General features: G+C 32.9%; 1 protein-coding gene across 10 annotated transcripts in view; it reads right to left on the reverse strand.

Annotated features, from left to right (window-relative positions):
- EHBP1 (EH domain binding protein 1) overlaps positions 1-19730 on the reverse strand; it is a 299763-nt gene that overhangs the window by 9021 nt on the left and 271012 nt on the right. The gene's annotated exons all lie outside the window — the stretch shown is intronic.

A 19730-nucleotide genomic window follows, 5' to 3' on the forward strand; every position in this document is an offset into this window, starting at 1 on the left:
TACAAATTAAACTGTTTATAACAACATAAGATTAAAGTCCAAAGCCTGAAAAAAGAAATCAGTATTTAAAAATTCATAAGCCAATCTTCTAAAGCTGGTATTATTCAGCATGTATTTTTCAGTCCCCCTTAACATATCTACACATCATACTAACACTGAGTACAGTCAGAAAAAAAGTGTTCCAACTTTTAAATCCTCCCCAGAGGCTGATTTATTATTATGTTTCAATGAGGAACTTCTGGCACTGACAGACATATGGTCATGATAAAAAAAAAAAAAAAGTTAAAAAATCATTATAAGAATTACAAGACTAGCAGGAAGATCAGAGAAGTCCAGAGATTTTGTGAAAGCTTTCACTTGTAATGACTTGTTTTTTTCTTATTTTCCTCCCCAAAAGTAAACTAAAGATTTATGTGCATATACCATTCTGGAACTCATCATCCCTAATGGGTAAATACTTGCAAATCATTTAAAATAGATTATAAATGACCAGGTTACAAAAAAGGCTTACAGCTATCTGTGAAAAAAAACAACAACAAAACCCAACATTATAATAAACATAATAATATTCAGTAAATCAGAGAACAGTTGAGCAGAGAGATGATCTAAAACTTGAGATTATAAATTTACTGACTGCACATTTAAAATTCACTTTCCCTAATATCCATTCCACCATCTGTACCACTACCACCCTTTAAAGGCCAGTGTATTAAGGATCATGATACACAGTGCATATTTGTTATTGTTCCCATAGAAGTAGGCCACAATCATACTCAAGAAAAATATTAATTCCCCACCATCTCCCTTCCTTTCTCTCCCTTCAAATTGTACCTAGTCAAATATGTAAATCTTTGACTTTTATTCCCCGTGAATTTCACCCATGATTGGTTTATTGTTTTGCTAGGCCGTCATTTGATACTTCAGTTCAACTTCTGTATAGATTCATAGGGTTTACTTAAATATCTAATAAAAAACTAAATATCCCAGCTAAGACTCAATATCCAGCTATTTCCCTAAGTTTTATTTTCTTTTAAAGCAAGGTATTTTCTTTTAACTTTCAAACACACTACCAGTCCATTTAAAAAATTCAAACAATATAGAGGGACAATTGAGTAAAAAGTCAAGTCCTCTTTCACCAACCCCACACTCCCCAATTTTCCACTCTACCTCCTTTCCCCAGAAGTAAATACTATTACAGTTTAGCATAGCTCCTTCCAGACCACATACATACTGTGTGTCCCCGAAAATAAGACTTAGCCAGATAATCAGCTCTAATGCGTCTTTTGGAGCAAAAATTAATGTAAGACCCGGTCTTATATTATAATTATATAAGACAAAGTCTTATATAAGAGCCAGTATTATATTATGTTATGTTATGTTATATTATATTATACTTTATATTAAAGCTGGTCTAATACTAAAATAATACTGGGTCTTATATTAATTTTTGCTCCAAAAGACGCATTAGAGCTGAATGTCTGGCTAGGTCTTATTTTTGGGGAAACATGGTAGCTATGTCTATCACACACATGTATACCTTGTCTAGACACATACAGTGTTCTTTAACATCAGTGAGATCATATTATGTATTGCCCCGTGCTTTTGTCACGCTGTTTGAAGATCTACTTCATTCTTTTTAATACTTGCATAAATTATGGACGTACCATAATTTATTTAACTATTGCCACATTAATAGAAATTTGAAGAAAAATTCAGAATGAAAATAAGTGTATAAAGAGCTGATTTGTGTGCAAAAGATTAAACATGTACTTCAGAACATTCCTGTAAAACAGATTATCTGTTGTTCGTTATTAGGGAGAAGAGTGAGAATATGTTCCTTCATTAAATGCTGTTAAAACTTTATGGTATGAAGCAGACTTAGGATATATTCTTTTAGAGTATGAACAAAAGTCTTTATTGTTTTACAGTATTTTTAATCTCTCCTTTAGGGTAGCTAGTTGTGTATTCACTTTGGACCATGTGATGTCTTGACACTGGTCATGTGATATAGGCTGCGATAGGAACAAATCCCTGGGTAGCAACAAAAGAAGAAAGAGTAAAAAGAAAAAGCTGAGAAAAAGCTTGCAATTTGGAAAAAGGCCAATTGTACCCTGGTGAAGGCCTTTTTGATCAGTGAAATCACACATGTGTGCAATATTAATAGGCACAGTTTTATGATATTTTATTTCCTGATTAAAGACTTAATTCTTATGTTCATAGCCTAAGTAGCTTCTAAAAATAGAGACATACTAAAACTTTGTTTTCAGTTTAATTTAACCTATAATTGAGGCTTTCAAGCAATACTAGAAGGAACTGGCCTACTCCTAAATTAGCATCATTTTCTTCAATGGAAGACTGCTTCCGTGACAATAACAATATTGGTACTGTGTTATTTTCAGTTTAACTCATGCCTATGATTTTTAGATAAGAATAAAAGAAATCCCTCCCCTAATTGTTGGGAAATAATTAATAATACGAGAGTCTCATGTTGCAAAAGGAAATAAGCCTAACCTTAAGAAATATTTAGACACATTGCTACATAGATTATATAAATTAACTGAAAAAACATATTTGAGGTTAAATCAATTATGTTTCACTAACTTGTTATCTGAGCTTGCCCACAATGATGGAAATCTATACTTAGCCCAGTAATAAAAAAATTAAATTTTCTTCTAATACATCATTACACTATTGTTTTTAGGGATTTAAGATTTTTTAAATTTAAAAAGCTTTTAAAAGCCAGTAAGTTGAACCATTACAAATTAATCCTGACTTTAATAACTGGTTAAAGACCCCTTTAGCTTTATAAGTAACAAAAAATATTAAAGCCTGTGATCACAGTGAGCTTTTCTCATTTCTCCTCTAACCATTTGTTATTTAATCCAATACTAGTAATCCAATTTGTCCATCAGACTTTTAAAGGGCAGAATGCAACTTCCTTAGCTTAGACACTTTTCAAAGTACAATATATTTTTCAAATGAATGCTGGATGTTTCATTTTTCCCAACTGTTCCTAGCTCTAATGCATGAGGAAAAAAAGAACAAGATGAACATTGTTCATACTGATTAAGTAAGAGCTCATTAAAGAGCTGTCAGTGCGGTACTTTGAATATGCATGAAGCATATAATCAGATCTAGTACCGTCACTAGAGGAGAATACGGTAAGTACAAAGGATTGATTTAATTACTTAGAGTGGGCTGTGGTGGTAAAGCAGTCTTGTTAGTGCAAAAAGAAAAGGAGGCTGTATTCTGGCACTGTTAGAAAAAAGGCAGTTTTAGCTTCTGCCACAATACATAATCTCAGAATAAAGCACTTTACATTGTAGCTTAAAATGAAGACTGTCATTATTTTATAAAATGGCCATAAATCATTAATTTTTTTCTTTAAACCTACCTGGTTAACTGCTTCTCTTTCAAAATTATCTTTGATTTCTACTTATAACTACATTTTTGTTACTTTAGAGTCAACACTCATACTTTTTTTAATTTAAAAGTTTTTGTTTTGTTTTATGAACTGAAAAATTAAAGATATAGTATTAAAGATCATTTTGAAATTTAAAAAAGTCAAAATAACCCATTTCAATATACAGTTACTAAAATGTGAAAGCATGGCTGACTTGTTATACTGTCTTTTAAAACATAGTGCCTCATATTTATTATAAATATACAACCAATAGAAACATCACCATAACATTTAAAAGTATTGACTAATTAATATAATCTCTGGTATAACTGCTTTCTACCTTGTTTCCTTAAAGACTTCTGTTTTTTAATTTGCCTCCAGGAGTGCAACATCTTTTCTGACACTGCAGTCTCCATGTCAGATTTTTCTTTTTAATCAATTATTGTAGCTGGACTATGATTTGTAAAAATTATTAAATAATCAAGAATAATGAAAGGAAAAACCTATGTAAATATGACTTCAACGTATTCTTCCTATCACATAGTTAACAAAAACTACTTAATAGAAAGCAGCATAATACACAGCACTACATACATAATGTTAGTTGACTATAGCAACCAATTTTTTATTCCATTTCCTAAAAAAAAACAAAAAAAGACTTAAAGTTAAGATTTAATTTCATTCAAAAAGTCATTCATTCACCGGGAATTTGTATGTAGTTTTCATTTATTTTTTTCAGAAGCAGTACTTTCAATGTAAATTTTTAAATAAATAAAAGCGAAGTTAAAATACTAAAATTTTGAATCGTAGTTTAAAAAGCTGTCCACTAATTAACTTTCCTAATTAATCTGTCACCATAAAGTTATCTATTTAGAAAGATACATTTTTAGACAGTTAACCCTTATATAAACGCAAAATAAGGAACAATACAATTTTAGTGGAACAAAAGATGAATTCAGAGGGAAAGAATGAGAACACAAAAATGTAGACTGTTGTACACATAAACAAATTCAAGATTTACCACCATGAAAACATTAAAGAACGCTGAAATCTTGCCATAGCCCCATAGTGGAGATGGTTGACTAGTGATCACATATGATCCTTAAAGAGCACACCATAGCAAAGCCAAACCAAACGTAAAAACAGAAAATTTGCCATTACAAATCATCTTGATGATATAATTACATGAATATGATGACCTCTTAAAGACATAATATATTACAAGAGAGAGATACATGAAAGTGTCCAACTAACTGGTATTGGAAAAACATATTTTAATAACAAAGAAAGTGAAATCTGGTAGTTATTTAAAGTATGAGAAAAGTGAGTCATGCAGGGTCATGGACACATGAACTCCAAAGCCAACATTATTGCAGGACTCCAGTGCCCTGGTTTAGAAAAGATTTTAAACTTAGGAGATAGAGCTTTATTATGAAAACAAATTTTACTACAGAAGCAAATAGCTATTAATGTTTCTACTCCAAGAATATCCTCCAATAGTAATCAATATAGATGAAGCTCATAATCTTTATTGATGTTTTCAGCAGCAATTGTCTTGAAACTATTTGCTTAGCATCATATATTTCTTATTGTATTCAGAATATAAACCTTGAGGAAAATCCTGTCTCCTTTTGTTGAAGTCAAAATAAACATACTTTTTATTTACCCATATAGTGAAACAGAATGTGGGGAGAGACTCGGCAACATCTCTCTACAGATAACTTTTGACAGACTTCTATGTATGTACTTCTTACAGGAGGAGGTATAGACAACTTCACCAAAGTTTTTCCTCCACAAACTTACACATAAGAAGCAGCTATTTCTCAAGATTGAAAATTGACAGCAGTCTTCTGGTACCAACTCCTTAACAGAGTCTGAAAGGCCTTTTTATGACGAAGGTCAGTGCCAGATTTCTCAAAAGGAAAACTAAGCACAAACTTAATATAACAAAAAGAAAAAAATAAATTTAAAAGCATGGAAGTAATCATCATGGGAATATTATAACTGATGAAATTCATTCTATTTACTTATAGTTTAGTATTTTTTTTTTAATTACATACTGGATGGGTTGCACCCATAACTTTTCAGTGCAAGAGCGTGTGCTAATATGACCCACATTTCAGGTAATGCATGACTATCTTGACTATCTACTGTTTAAACAGGCACTTGGCTAAAGGCAAAACACTCAGAACAGAACTCTGAAACTATATTTTTTAAGGTACACTTAACATATTTTGTAAAATGGAATAAAATACAGTGAGTCACTTTTCAGGCATCATTCAATCAGACTGCAGTCTACTTGGGGAATTAGTTAGGCCTCCTCCAATAAGGGGAAAATGTGAACTGTGAGCCATGCTTACACATGGAAAGCTTCCCCGGCCATTTCTCCCCTCTCTTGAAGCCCCTTCTGTTTGGACTGCACCTGGCAAACTCCTCTCTACCCCTTCCCTATTCTAGAGCCTTCTCACAGTCATGCCATGGAAACGACTAAAGAGTGGCTCTAGAAGTGACAAAGACATTCATATTATAGATGACCATGAACTGCTGAATATTATTTCTTGAAAAGTGGGAGTGGAGAAAAGCAGTATTTCTAGATTAATGTATTTTAAGATCTGTGATTTTAAATATGTATGTATATATGCCTAAATTAAATATTACAAGAGGTATTTCTAAACTTTTATATATTCAAGTAGGTCAAAATTTCTGAGGGAAATCTTATTAGAAAAGGGATTCTTTTTTTTTTTTTTTTAAGGTCATCTGGCACATAGTTTTTTATAGAGTGGTCTGGGACCCAACCCATACTTTATTTTATGGAAAAGCACTTGACTCATAATCTTTAGAATAAAGACCTCTTATAAACTAAGGACTACCTTTACGAATGTTTACTTACATGAATTCCAAGAAACTCCTGTGAATAAGACTATAAATTCTGGTAGGGCCAATTTGTATACTATCTATAGTTTCTGTGGCTGGTCAGATCTGATGCAAATAAGATCAACACTGACTCTACATCCACAATGGTTTTTTTCCAGTTTGGTTAAAAAAAAAAAAATGGACTGAGCCTCTTGATCTTAGACTGACTGACCTTGCTAAACCTCAGTTTCTCTATCTCGGTAAGAATAATCACATTACTTACCTCACACGGTTATTAGAGGAATCAAAGGAGAAAATCCATGTCAAGTTCTTAGGACAATACTCAAGACTGAAAATACCAGCTATGATGATGATAATGAAGAGGGTGATGATGGCATGTGGTGAAATCAGGAACTGGAGATACAAAGATGTGGTCCCTTCCCTCAAAAGGGCTCATAGTTTAATGTGCAGACAGACACATAATCAGGGATAGCTGGAGAGAGGGTAAACTTCTAAACTCCATGAACAAATTATATTTTAAACCTTGGTTAGTTATAACAAAGTATATAGTTAGTAAGTCATTGGTCATAAGCAGGGTAGGTGAAAAATGTGGGTGAATCAGTACAAACTTATCTCTGCAGCTGGAAAAACAAAGTGAATGTCCTAATGGGTCATCGGTGTCCTGGTGCATAGGAAAGACATCCATAGCCATCATGACACAACAATGTGGCTGTGCTCCAGGTAATGACAGTCTAGTTATTTGCAGTGAGTTTCAGAGATTTAAGAACAAGGTAGATCACTGAAAACTGCTTTAGCAAAAAATGAAAAAGGTAAGTTTTAAGATTGAAAATTATGGGCTAATAGAACACATCAAAAAGTTTACTAGTTATCAAAATAAAGTAAAAAAAAAAAAAAAAAAAAAGACAACTTGTAGTACAAATTGATATAATTTTAAGAAAAGAAAGCCCTTAACAAGAAAAACCAAATATTTCTAAAACAAAAGTTTCACTGAGAAAGTTAAGTTTTCATCATTTTTACAGAAAGAGATTTTGATGTTAAAAGCAGAGCATCTTTAAAATCAGCTTATGAAATTGGCAGTATAGATGAAATACTAAATGCCAGGTAAGAATGAGATTAGATTCTGTTGAGAGTGTGGAAAATTAAATATACATTATTTTTAAAATATAGAGAAACAAACCAGGTAGATATGTTCCAAATAGAGTTCTTTCTAATAATTTCTCCAAATATGTATTATGTAGTCAAGTTAGTCAGGTACTCTTTTAGGTAACCTCCTCCTGTGTTGCTTAAAGTCTTTAAAAACTGGAGTCTCTGTATCCCCAGAGCCTCCAGTTTCCAGTAAGGGATGAATTCAACCCCTAACCCCAGTGTGCTACCTCTTCTGCCCCGTACCTTCTTTGATCATTCTTGGGTTCAGATAACCAGGTAACCGTGGACTACACCCTCCTTTATGCAACCCCTTAAATTATTTGGTGAGGGAGAGCTGAAGGGAATTATGCCTATCCCCTTCGAGCCCATGGCCACATTCATTCTCAAGACACAGAAGCCTAATGAAAGTAGAACACTGCAGCACCATCGCCAGCAGCCTTCTAACCTGTACAGGGCTTCAACAACGACACAACACCTTGAATCAAATGCAATGAATGCTCTTGTTCAAGACCAGGCCAGTTGACTAGTGTGAGTTTCAGTACCATACTACCTTGTCCAATGCCCCTCAACCTTCTTTCTCAATGGAGACATTCTTTTCATCAGTATACACAAGAGACATTCATGATGGACTTGCATCCACAGTGCTGTTTCCTGAAGCCTTGGGAACAACAGTGTCGCAAAGAGACCTCTTATCAGACCCCTTACAACCAATAACTTTCTCATAGACAGGGAATAATGATGATGATGATGATAGCATCAAATACTGAACGAGGTTATATAACATACCTAAAATAATACAGCTGGTTAATGGTTAACTAATCCAGGCAATCTGTCCTATGAACCACCATTCTTAGCCACCCTACTTGACACTCATAGGTAACCAGTGTTACCAGAACAGGCCCTTTATTTAGAATTCAGGCCAATCTTGTCAAAGCCTTCAGAGTGGCTCTAATAAGAAAAACAATAAAAAAAGAAAAACAAACCTCTGACAAACAAACCAACCAACCATTCTGTTCACTTAGTTCATCCATTAGTAGAAAGGATTTTGTTTGCTCTTGCCATGTAGGCCACTGGGGCTTGATCCAGGGCTATACATCAAGGATATCAAGGTGAGTCAGCCTTTCTTCGTATGCAGACGTGCCCGTAAAATCCTTGAATTACAGTTTGGTGTATGATGTCTTCCAGAAACAGGGGATTCCAAAAATAAAACTGTTCACTTCTTGGGCAACTAAAAGCTACTCTGACTCCATTTGAGCATTTGAGGCAGCCTTCAATGAAAATGGCCAAACAAGAATGCTCTGCCTAGTACTGGATTATTAGGGTGCATTTAAGTTCTAGCTCTGCTCTTTAAGAGCTATGAAAACTAGGACAAATTACTTAATCTCCCTATGCCTCAGTTCCCTCATTTGTAAAACAGAGCTAATAGTACTACTTTATAAGGTTTTAAAAAGATTAAGTGAGTTAATATAGGTAAAGCACTTAGAATAGTGCCTGGCCTATAATAAATGCTATATAAGTACTATGATGTTATATAAGTACTATGATGTATAATAACGGTTGTTATTGTTTTATTCTCATTCACTCTCCCTCCTTTTCCCTCCCTTTTTCTTTCTTCCCCCCTACATACATATATACCACACACACACACACACACACACACACACAGTAGGCAGCTACATTCTTTATTCAAGCTTCAGGATTCCCCGACTGTCTGATTCCTAGGATTATTGATAGAGCAAAGCATGGTGATTGCTTTTGGCAGAATCTTACTTTTTCTGACGGCCTCTGCAAGCATCAGAAAAGCCTACCCACAGAAGTAAACATGTTGGGTAATCTGGTGCAAGTCTTAAAACGTTAGTTCCATTGAGCATGGTATTTCTAATGTCTTTACATATCTATTTTACTGGACCAATCAACTAAAATGCATCTGACCATTCATTTCAACTTTTTCATTCCTCTCAAGTATAGAAGCCCATCAACTACCCATTCTCCATTTTTCTTTCTTAAAGGAGCTACTCAAATGCAAACCCTCTATGAGACATTCTCCTTCTCAAAGTTATACAAGTTTTGTTAAGTTTATTCCAAAGGTTCTCTTGCCAATAGCAGTTCCTTCACTCAGAAATTCAGGGAAAATAAATATCTAATATGTTACTCCCCCAGAATCTCTAGAACTCCCAAAGATTTAAGTCTATTCCAAAGGTTCTTTTGCTAATAGCAGTTCCTTCAGTCAGAAATTCAGGGAAAATAAATATCTAATGTGTGACTAGCAGAATTTCTAGAATTCCCAAAGATATTAGATTTCTCCTATATTTAATCCCTGTGATATGTTTGTTCAATTCCTCCTTTTATCATGATACAAATTTTTAGATCTGAAATTTAGACGGAACATCAAACTGCCCCAAAAGTTCCTCTCAGATTCTGGCATAAATGTTAGGGGCCAGCAGTTAGCTATATGTCCTTCTGTTGTGTTTTATGTTCTCTCTCTCTCCCTCTCCCTCTCCCTCTCCCTGACCCTCTCTTTCTCCCTCTCCTCTCTAAGGCTACAGCTCACTTAAAGAGGTTCAAAGCAATCAAATCTAAAACACTTAACCTACATACCCACCCAAAGTCATGGTCAACTCCAAGTCTGTTTACAATATTCACAATATTCCTGCTAACATTATGTATTTCAGAATTTAGTAAAACAGCTACCTAGTCTACACTGACAATTTTGCAACATTCAGTATAATTTTAACCTTTTACTGAGATTCAAAATAATCACTTGAGGAAAAAAAATGGTATAAAAGTTTTAAATTTTGGCTTCCTCTAATTTTATTCTCATGAGAAATTAAAACTTTATCATTACTTTAATATCTTATTTCTGTGGAAAGTTACACCCGAAATATGAAACTATTTCTATTTTAAATTAAAAAAAATTTTTATCAGCCAAGTATCTTCCTTGACTTATATTTTTAACTCTCTTTACATAGCTAGATCCTTCAAAAGCAAAACAGATACAACTATGACCAAATCTGTCAAATTCCAGTTCAAAAGTGTCTAATGGGGGAAATGATGCTTGCTGGTGGGGAAGAAATGTTGGTACTCAACACAATTCCTAGCTTTGGCCACCAAGTGGTGCTATTAATTCAGAGTGAACTGGCATTGGGGGAGTGGGTTGGGTGGCTTTGGGGTGGGTAAAACGTACACAACCACTCAGTAAAAGCAGAGGACTTGCAACTTGGATGTTCATAACTCTGTGTACAGTGAAATTACACATCAGCTCTCACTCAATGTCACCAGCATAAAAACAAAGGCAAAAACCAATGCATATACTCTTATTTTGATGGTAAAGTCCATGATACTCCCTCAGGAAAATAACTGTTTACATATACATATCTGTATCAAATTATTCTTTCAGCTATATAAATAATCGCAGAATTTTGATTAACTTTCCTCTCTCTACAACATTCATCCACATTCTCCATTAAAACAAAAAAGCCTTAACAACAACAAAAAAACTTCTCAGTAATAAACACTAAAAATTAATCACTAATATTAAACATTTAAAAATATATAATTTAACTTTAAAAAATAGATACCAGCTCAACAGTTTTTCCTTAACATCTACTGTAAACTTTTCCTGAGGAAATGGCTTCTTTGAGTAGATGAATGTCTTTCACAATCCAGCTTAGAAATTACATATGTTCACAGGGATCAGATACACTGACTATATGTTTAGTTTTCTTATGCAATGCACACAGACGCCTATGCAAAATGTTACAGACATAACTGATAGCTAAAAGAGAGACATAGCAATTTACAATCCACTAGAAAAAAAGCTGGTAATGTCTCTACAATGGAATGAATAATGATTTGAAAGCAGAACTTTGTAGGTCTGTACAATAAAAAGAAGGTTCCCAGCTATTCAATTGGACAGTTCTATCTCAAAGATGTAGGGACCTAATAAGGGTCAGTATGTATCCAGTTGTCTCTGTACATCAACATCTGTACTTTTTAAGAAAAGTGTTTTCATTTGGGGAAACTGAGAGAAAGGTGTTAGAGCAGAGCTTGCATCCTTCCATAAACTTCCCTGATTTTTACTCTGGACTGCGGAGGCAATTCACACATGCTTCACCATTGGTGATGTCATTCTTTGTAAGAGAAAAGTTATAAAATCTTGGTTAAGTTTCTTAGGGTAGTGTCAAGATGAAACCAAAGAGGAGAAAATGCATTTGTAAAGTGGGTTCCTACGTGTATGTCCTAAAATAAATTTCTCAAAATACAATGCTTGTTATTTTTGTATGTGTCTCACAAAACTCATATAATGAAACTTACATAGCTTGAGGGACTAGCCAAATTCCTAAGGCTTTCTCCCAGTTATTTGGTTGTGAAAATGTTCACACAATTATCAGTTACTTTTTACATATAAGCCAAGGGGTAAAAAAACCAAAAAACCCAACAACTTAACAGTTTTATGCCTAATTGCCAAACCAACTCTTCAGGCATTTTTTGGGGGACAGTGCATGCGTGCGTGTTGAAGGAAGAGAGGAATTAGGATAGAATGCAAGATGTGCTTAGAAGCTAAAGAAAAATTTAAAGTAAAGGTAGGAACAATAATAAATAATGAAATTACTACGATTGATGATAGCAACTACTTTTATATTGAGTGCCAGGCTAAGTACTCATATAAATTTTATCTGTATCTGTATCAATATATTTTAGACTCTCAATAACTTCATGAAATAAGTTTTATCAGCCTTTTAAAAAAAATTAAGACCACCCAGATTCTGGCTGGGATCTTGGTGATTTTCAAGTCTATGCTCTTGAATTTTTATGCTGTTGCTGTACTACTTCCCTTAGCACTTGCAATACTGGAAGTTTAACATATCTCGGCCCCTTGTTTCTCAAAATGTGGTCTGTGGATCACCTGTATTAAAACTGCCTAAAATATGGGCCCCACCCCAGATCCACTTTATCAAAATCTTTTAGGCAGGGCCTGGGGAATCTATATTTTTAACAAAATCCTCAGATATTGTTTTATGCAGATAAAAGTTTGAGAACCACTATCTTAGCCTTTTTACAAATAAGTCACTAAGATTTTTTAAAAAGAAAGGGTGATATTCTATGTATAAGATGTTATTTTAGCATTGGCATGACATTACACAAATTTAATTTCACATTCAGAAGAAAAACATGTTGCTGCCAAATCAGTTCAAATGCCTAAATTTTGTTTCATAGATAGTTGCTGAGAAAAACACATTTTCCTGGAATTTCTACTCATTTAAGTGTTAAAAAATTTTATTGCAGTCTAGAATAAGGATGTACCTCACTTTAGGCAATAGACATGTTCCAAATTGAAAATTCTGGTGATCTGTTGATTCTTTAGTTTAAAATTTTTTATTTTATATTTCCAATTCAAAATTTCTAGTAGAAAATACTTTCTAAATGTCACTGGTGAAAATTATATACATTTGTTCTGGGTAAATGAATAACCATGAGTCAGCAAATGAAAAAGTCACCTAGATACTTAAATACTGCATATAGTAAAAAGTTGGAACATACAGTGAGTGCCAAGGAGAGAAGAAACTAATGCTAGAAATGAGAACCTTCGGATGTTTTCTACATCCTGAATCAGAGAGTTTCCTTTCTAGAAATCCTGTGATCCAATACCTATTGCATGAACTAAAATGATTCAAAACAGTTGAGTTCTACTACTTCTAGATATAATTTATGTACTTTCCTTCTTTAAATAATCCAAATAATGAAATGCAGATAGAAACAGATACTAAAACGTTTGAATTAGATGAACAAATTTTGAGATCAAAGAAATTCTGAAAGTATGACAACAGTTTTAATTTTCCTTGTAAACATAGAAGGAAAATAAACAAAAGAATTCAGAATTATTACCAATTTTTACAGTTGGAGTGTAAAAAAAGTAAAGAGTAAAAGCACTACAAGCACTTTAAAATGCAAACTCTCCTTTTAAAACAAACTTTATTATTTTCTTTACACTGCATTTCTATTAATTATTGATTGCTTTCGATAATCAAAGGCCAATTCCAATCTATACGTAATATATAATAAGTAAAATGTATAAATGTGCACAAATTAATTTATTATATCTTTTTTAATGCTTGATGGTGATAGGTAACATTCCTAACATATTAGTGTTTTTCATCTTTTGGTATTTTTTTACTTTAAAAGTGATCTTGAGAAATGTAAGTATTAACGAGATCATATAAATAATAATAACTGATATTTACTGAAGTCAGTATATGCACCAGGCACTGTGCAAATGCTTGATATAAGGCACCTAATTTAATTATCACAATTCTCTTAGATGCCATACCACATCAACTTTGACTCAGCGTGACTAAATTTGAACTAATTATATTCACTAACCAGGGTTAAGTTTCTACTCTCAGTGTATAGTACATTAGGCATCATAGAGCTCAAAAAATATTTGTTAAATGAATGAAAATCACAACACATAAAAGATTAAATGAATTTCATCCTTTATGGGAGTTGCAGTTAGCTTCTTTCCCCCAATTTTTATTTTTAAAGCCATACTGTCCTCATTCTAGTAAAGTGGAAACTGAGGCTCACAGCTAAGAAGCTGAACTAGAAAGCAGGAATGCATATAGCAAACACTAGAATGAGATGCTGGCTATCATTCTCCCAGCCAGGGCTCCTACTCACTGCTGGAAGGGCTGAGGCCATGTTTTCAGATGAAGGTATACTGAGGATTAAGCACTGAAGAAAAGCCTCTCCTATAATTATGCTAACAGCAGAGGAATACAGATGGGCTTTGGGACGTAATGGACAGGAGCACCAGAGAGAAGGTTCTCATGGAGATGTTAGAGAGCTAAGCCTTGGCTCACTATTTCTTCCACCTGGCTATAATTCTGCTAACCAAGGATATGAGAGAATCAATTGTTTGACATATTCTTTTACATTTTTTTATCTTTCTGAATATTAGATTAGGATGTAATTGCATGAAGTTGTATCACTTCTTGCACTTAGAAAATGATTTTATATTATTTTGCATATTTGGAGTTAGGTGACATAAAGTAACTAAAATCTTGACACAGCTGAAAACAGACACACAAAACAGACATATAACACCACATTTACCAAAAGTATGTAGCCTTTTACTTCCAGAAAGGAATCAACTCACAGTCTATCAAAGGATGTGGCTAATTGCCTCTGGAAATTGTGTTAAACATTCACTTTGTAGAAAATTTTCAGACACAATTTTGTTTTTTAAACTGTTTTTTTAAATTATGACACAGACTCAATGCCCTCTGAATTGTCAGTAGTAATTATTTTAGTAGGGAACGACAGGTTAAGTCTATGCTATTATGGAACCTTAAAGGTCACTTTATTTACTTTATAGCATCAAATTCCCTTACTTATTTTGTTTCTATTTATGAAAAGTTCCTTTGCAGAGACAAGATTATAATATTGTCTGCCCCTTTAATATTTTATATCAACAGAGATCAAATGGAAACATTCTACTTTAGTAAGCTAAAAACTTCTATTTTCTATTTTACCATGGTATATCATATGATGGTAGAAAAAAATTCATTAATAAAATGTACAGCTTTAAATTATTTTTAGCTTTGCAACTAAAATGCCCAAATAGACATCTCAATTAGTTTAATATATATTTTTCAATAACATGGTCTCTTTTTTATTGTAATTTGTAAGAAAATAGACATTGTTTATTAAAGAAAGAACCTCTACAAAATGGAGACATTTTATTACATGAATACTAATTCCCATTCATACTTGTAAGAAGCATAGAAATATGCTAAATGAGAAAGACTATAGAATAACCAAATATTTAAAAAACCTCTTGTATTTAGAAGATAGTTTCTATTTTTTGCCGACTTTATTAACTGTACTTGTCCAAGTTATTCCTATTAATAACGGGTTTCACCCCCTTCATTTCGTTAGAAGTGTGAATAAATTACAATTATCTTAAGAGGCAATATCTTAAGCCATGTAAACAAAGCTCAACATACAAAAATATAATTTATCAGAATAAAAGAAAATTTAAAAAATAGTGTATAGAAATATCAGAAACGTATGTGTTAATAAATGTGAGAAACATTATGAAAATTTTTCTCCACACAAAACCTGACAAGTGTAATTGTACCAAACTTCCTTTCCTGGTTATTTATTAGTTGTACACAATCAGTTTAACTCTAAGTTCAGATATCTTTATATATGACAATGTCCCCAAGTGTGGGTTTTCATTTTCCCCTTTTAGATATGGGTATGGTGAGAAATGGAGTTGACTACTCCTAATCTTCTAGTAAGTGCATAGTGATTGCTAAAGAAAAGAGATAGAGCTGGTGAAAAATGTTCCTTACAAATATATAATTTAAATCTCATAAAATATGTTTCTTCTAGCAAAGAACATATTTTTAAAGTACTCAATTCTTAACTTTAGTCAAACCTTAACTTTATGTTGTTATGTATACCCTAAACCATAAAAACTACATAACCTGCCATTTTCTAAATCATAGAATCAAATAGTCTACATAGACCCTGTTTTAATGTTAATGAATTTATAGACACAAATAGCTAGCATCAAGGCTACAATGAAAAGCAGAACACTTCAAGCATTTAATACAGCTAAAGGGGCAGATTAGAGATCAATAACAAAATCACCTGGTAAAAAGGGAAAAAGGTGTTGCATTAAAAGGCTTTTTACTTTACATGTGAAACAATACTGAGAAACCTGTATTTTAGCACTTGTACTCAATAGGCACTCCAAACTATGCAACGATGAGAACAGAAACCCATCCTTTCTAATAATCTTGTGACAAAAGCTAAAAGACATCATCCTATTAACTAGTGATCTCAACTGCTAATGCGGAGTACTTCCTGGTGCCTTTTATGTAGAATGCTGCTATTAAAAAACCACTAAACATTCACTGAGAACAACACAGAATCATTCATCTTTTATCAGCATCTCTTGTTAGAAGAGTATGAGTGGGGCTGAAGGTGTCATTGATATTATGGAGTGGAAATTAATCAGAAATTTTTCTCATATTTTCCTCATCTCACTAATTTACTTCTGTACAAATTTCCTCCTGTTAAAAAGTTCATACCCAACCCCCTGTTGTACTCTTTTAAGTTGAGAATATTCAACGAGTGCGTCCACTGAAAAGCACCAGGTCCTAACACAAAAAGCATTCGAAATTCTCATTTAGTTGTCTTTATTTTGCTAGCGCCATGTGGTCCTTGAAGATGTAGAAAACACGGGAAGCCGAGTAAAGATCAGAGCAAGCTCATTAGCATTCTGACAAAATTGGAGTGGTGGAGATGTATAGTTTGCCTAGTTTGTCGTTTTGAAAGCTACCGGTGGTAAGCTTTCTATTTCATTGTGCTTTTGTCTTTTGGGGGTGGGGGGGATGGGAGTTTCAAAGCAGCAGGGTTTGTTAGCTCTAGGTTTGCACAATGCATTGTGGGAACCTTTCCTGCACATTCAGCCCTATATAGTATCATTCCAGTTTGAGTCAAAAAGTTTTTTTCACCATTTATAAGAAAGGACATGTGTGTGAATCTTAGTGCATACCCTCAGTACATTTATCACAGCTTTGCTTTTCACTTTTGCCTGAATCATAAAGTCCAAAAAGAGTCAGAAACAGAACCTAAATGACATAATTTTCAATCTTTTAAGAATGTTGCCATTCATTTCACAACACAACATTAAACATTAATTCATTTTCTGCTCTTTGTCATAAACAACTAGCAAGCAACATGCAGGACTGATTCAGTTAGTTAAAATTCAAAAGCTCACTGCTCACTATAATAGACCTCAACTCTATTTTTGAAAATAGTATGAAGAAAAATGGTTTGTGCTTTAGAATTATGTAAATAAAGAATACCTCTTAGAAGACTTAAATAAGTTATTACACTAGTCATTTGATTTTCTTCATCGTCATCTTTTTCTTTCTTTCTTTTTTAAACATAAGGCTCACTTTGAAGAGCTAAATGGGCTACATTAATGCTACTATTCAACATGAATGTTTCCAAGTTGCAATGAAATGGATAAAGGTCTTTGGGGATGAATTTATCTGCTAAATCCTTGTGGTTGCCCTCCTATCTTGGATGATGACCCAAAAGAATGTCAACAGGTCATTTTCCCAGAGAGCTGGAAGGAGTCCCTATGCAAGCCATAATCTGCACATTCTCAAAGAACCATCTCAAACATTATAATTCACATGCGGTTTTGTGATTTTTCCTCTCATCTCTAGTACCCTAACAATATTTTGGATATCAGTGCCTTTGAAAAGAGGGCTAAACAACGTTTACACATGAATTCTACATATGGCATAAAAATTTTTAGATTTACTTTCAATATACATTTTAGAAACATGTTCATCTTGTTATAATAATATATTCATGGCATTGTGATAAATGTCTAAAGATTAGTATTTTTTTCTATTGTGAAAAAAGCAACTTTTTTATTATTAGTTATTATTTTGCTTGAATCAAACCTTATTCATGAAAAGTGTTCATAGTTTTTCTTAACTTGTAATTATTAAAAGCCCAGGGAAAGCTAAAAAGCTGTTGTGAGTGAAATATAGTATATGAGTAATCTGGTAAAATTAGTTTAGCAGTAAAAAAATAGATCATTTCTATATGAAGCCTCTGCATAGTAGCATTTGGTTATATCACATTTTATTTTCTTTGTACAGAAACAAACTACTAGACTAAGTAGTATGTTCTCATGGAGGGTATAGTTTTTATATATCAACTATTCATATTATATTAGAGCATGTAATTAAAATGATGTTTTTCTTTATTTCTAATTTAAGCTCTAATTTTCACCCTTTAAGGCTTTTCTTAGGTGTTTTACAATTTAAAGGTACATTCTCAAAAATAAATAAATAAATAAATAGAAAAAAACTGCTATGCATAATTTTGTGGTTATGGTGTGTGCCTATTTATATATTGTTAGATCATTAAACTTGACCAACTTAAAGCTTAATATTTAAATGTATCTCAACATTGAGCTGTTCTACTGCTAGCTTTAAAGCTATTTTAAAAATGCTGTTACTACAGTAATAATGACTGATTTAGTTCTATACTTTGCAATATGAATATAGCTGCAAAATTATTTATCTACTTCACTGCATTCTCCTACCAAAGTTTCTTGAATAAAATCATTTGGACTAGCTATATCAAATTAGAGAGCAGTCAGGAGTGTCTAAGTCCAGCTTAAAACAAATATCTTAACAATTACTTAGCCATATGGAAAATAGGGTATGTCTCTCCTCAAACTGTTTTAAAAATATATTTACTATCTTGAATTTAGACTTCATTAGAAACCTCTGACTTGTAATGCCAAGATTGCTGAAATATCACTCTGCTAAATAACCATGAAAAGACGTAAAAAAGCAGGACTTTTTAAAGCAGCCAATTAACAATTTTCTAATTTTTAAAGCATATTACATTTGCATTTATAACACCTTAAAAAAAACAAAGTGGAGTTAAAGCATTATGAATAAACAAATGCAGTTGTATAGTGAAATACAGCCACACACACACACACACGCTAATATAGCTTTTTTTTTTTTTTTTTTTTACATTATACCAAATTTGAAGCTTCTTCACAAGTGTTCACATTGTACTTGTGTTTGGGTTCCTATGACTTAAAGGCCAGATGCTTTTCACAAATGACCAACAATTGTAGAATAAATTAATGATTGATTTTTTTAAAGCTTTGATGGAATTAAGCATACTTCTTTTCTCAGTGTGCCTATGTGAATGTTTGCCTGTTAAACTTTTTTTTTTTTTTTGACAAGTGAGGCCACCCGGCAGAAAACAACTGATGCAAAACCCAGGAATAATCCCTCTGTTTAGTTCAACACTATGGTTAGCCTTAACACTGCCTCTATTATCCAATGGATTTAGAGAAACTTTCATTTATTTGTTGGCCTCAGTTTTCAATTCTGTTGCCCTCTTTAAGGAAACCTAGACTTATTCCTATGTAAATACATTTGCATACTGGTACAATGAAATGTTCTAGAATTTTTATTACCCTACTGAGCCAAATGAGGGCTACATTTATATGCAGTTTGAAAAATAACCAAGTGAAAAGAACCAAGATATAGGTTAATATTTTTACTAAGGATTTTAAAGCATATTGCAATAAACCTATACTGTTCATGGTACAAAGGTAATGTAATTATTTTCAACAATATTTTAATAATATACAGTCATCTATTTTAATAAACCTGGAACCACTGGAACCTGAGAAACGTATTCCATTATAATAAAATCGGGGCAAATTTAGTACATTAAAATG

The sequence above is a fragment of the Rhinolophus sinicus genome, chromosome 2 (assembly GCF_057876585.1).
Source record: "Rhinolophus sinicus isolate RSI-liver-muscle chromosome 2, RSI-T2T, whole genome shotgun sequence".
Classification (NCBI taxonomy): domain Eukaryota; kingdom Metazoa; phylum Chordata; class Mammalia; order Chiroptera; family Rhinolophidae; genus Rhinolophus; species Rhinolophus sinicus.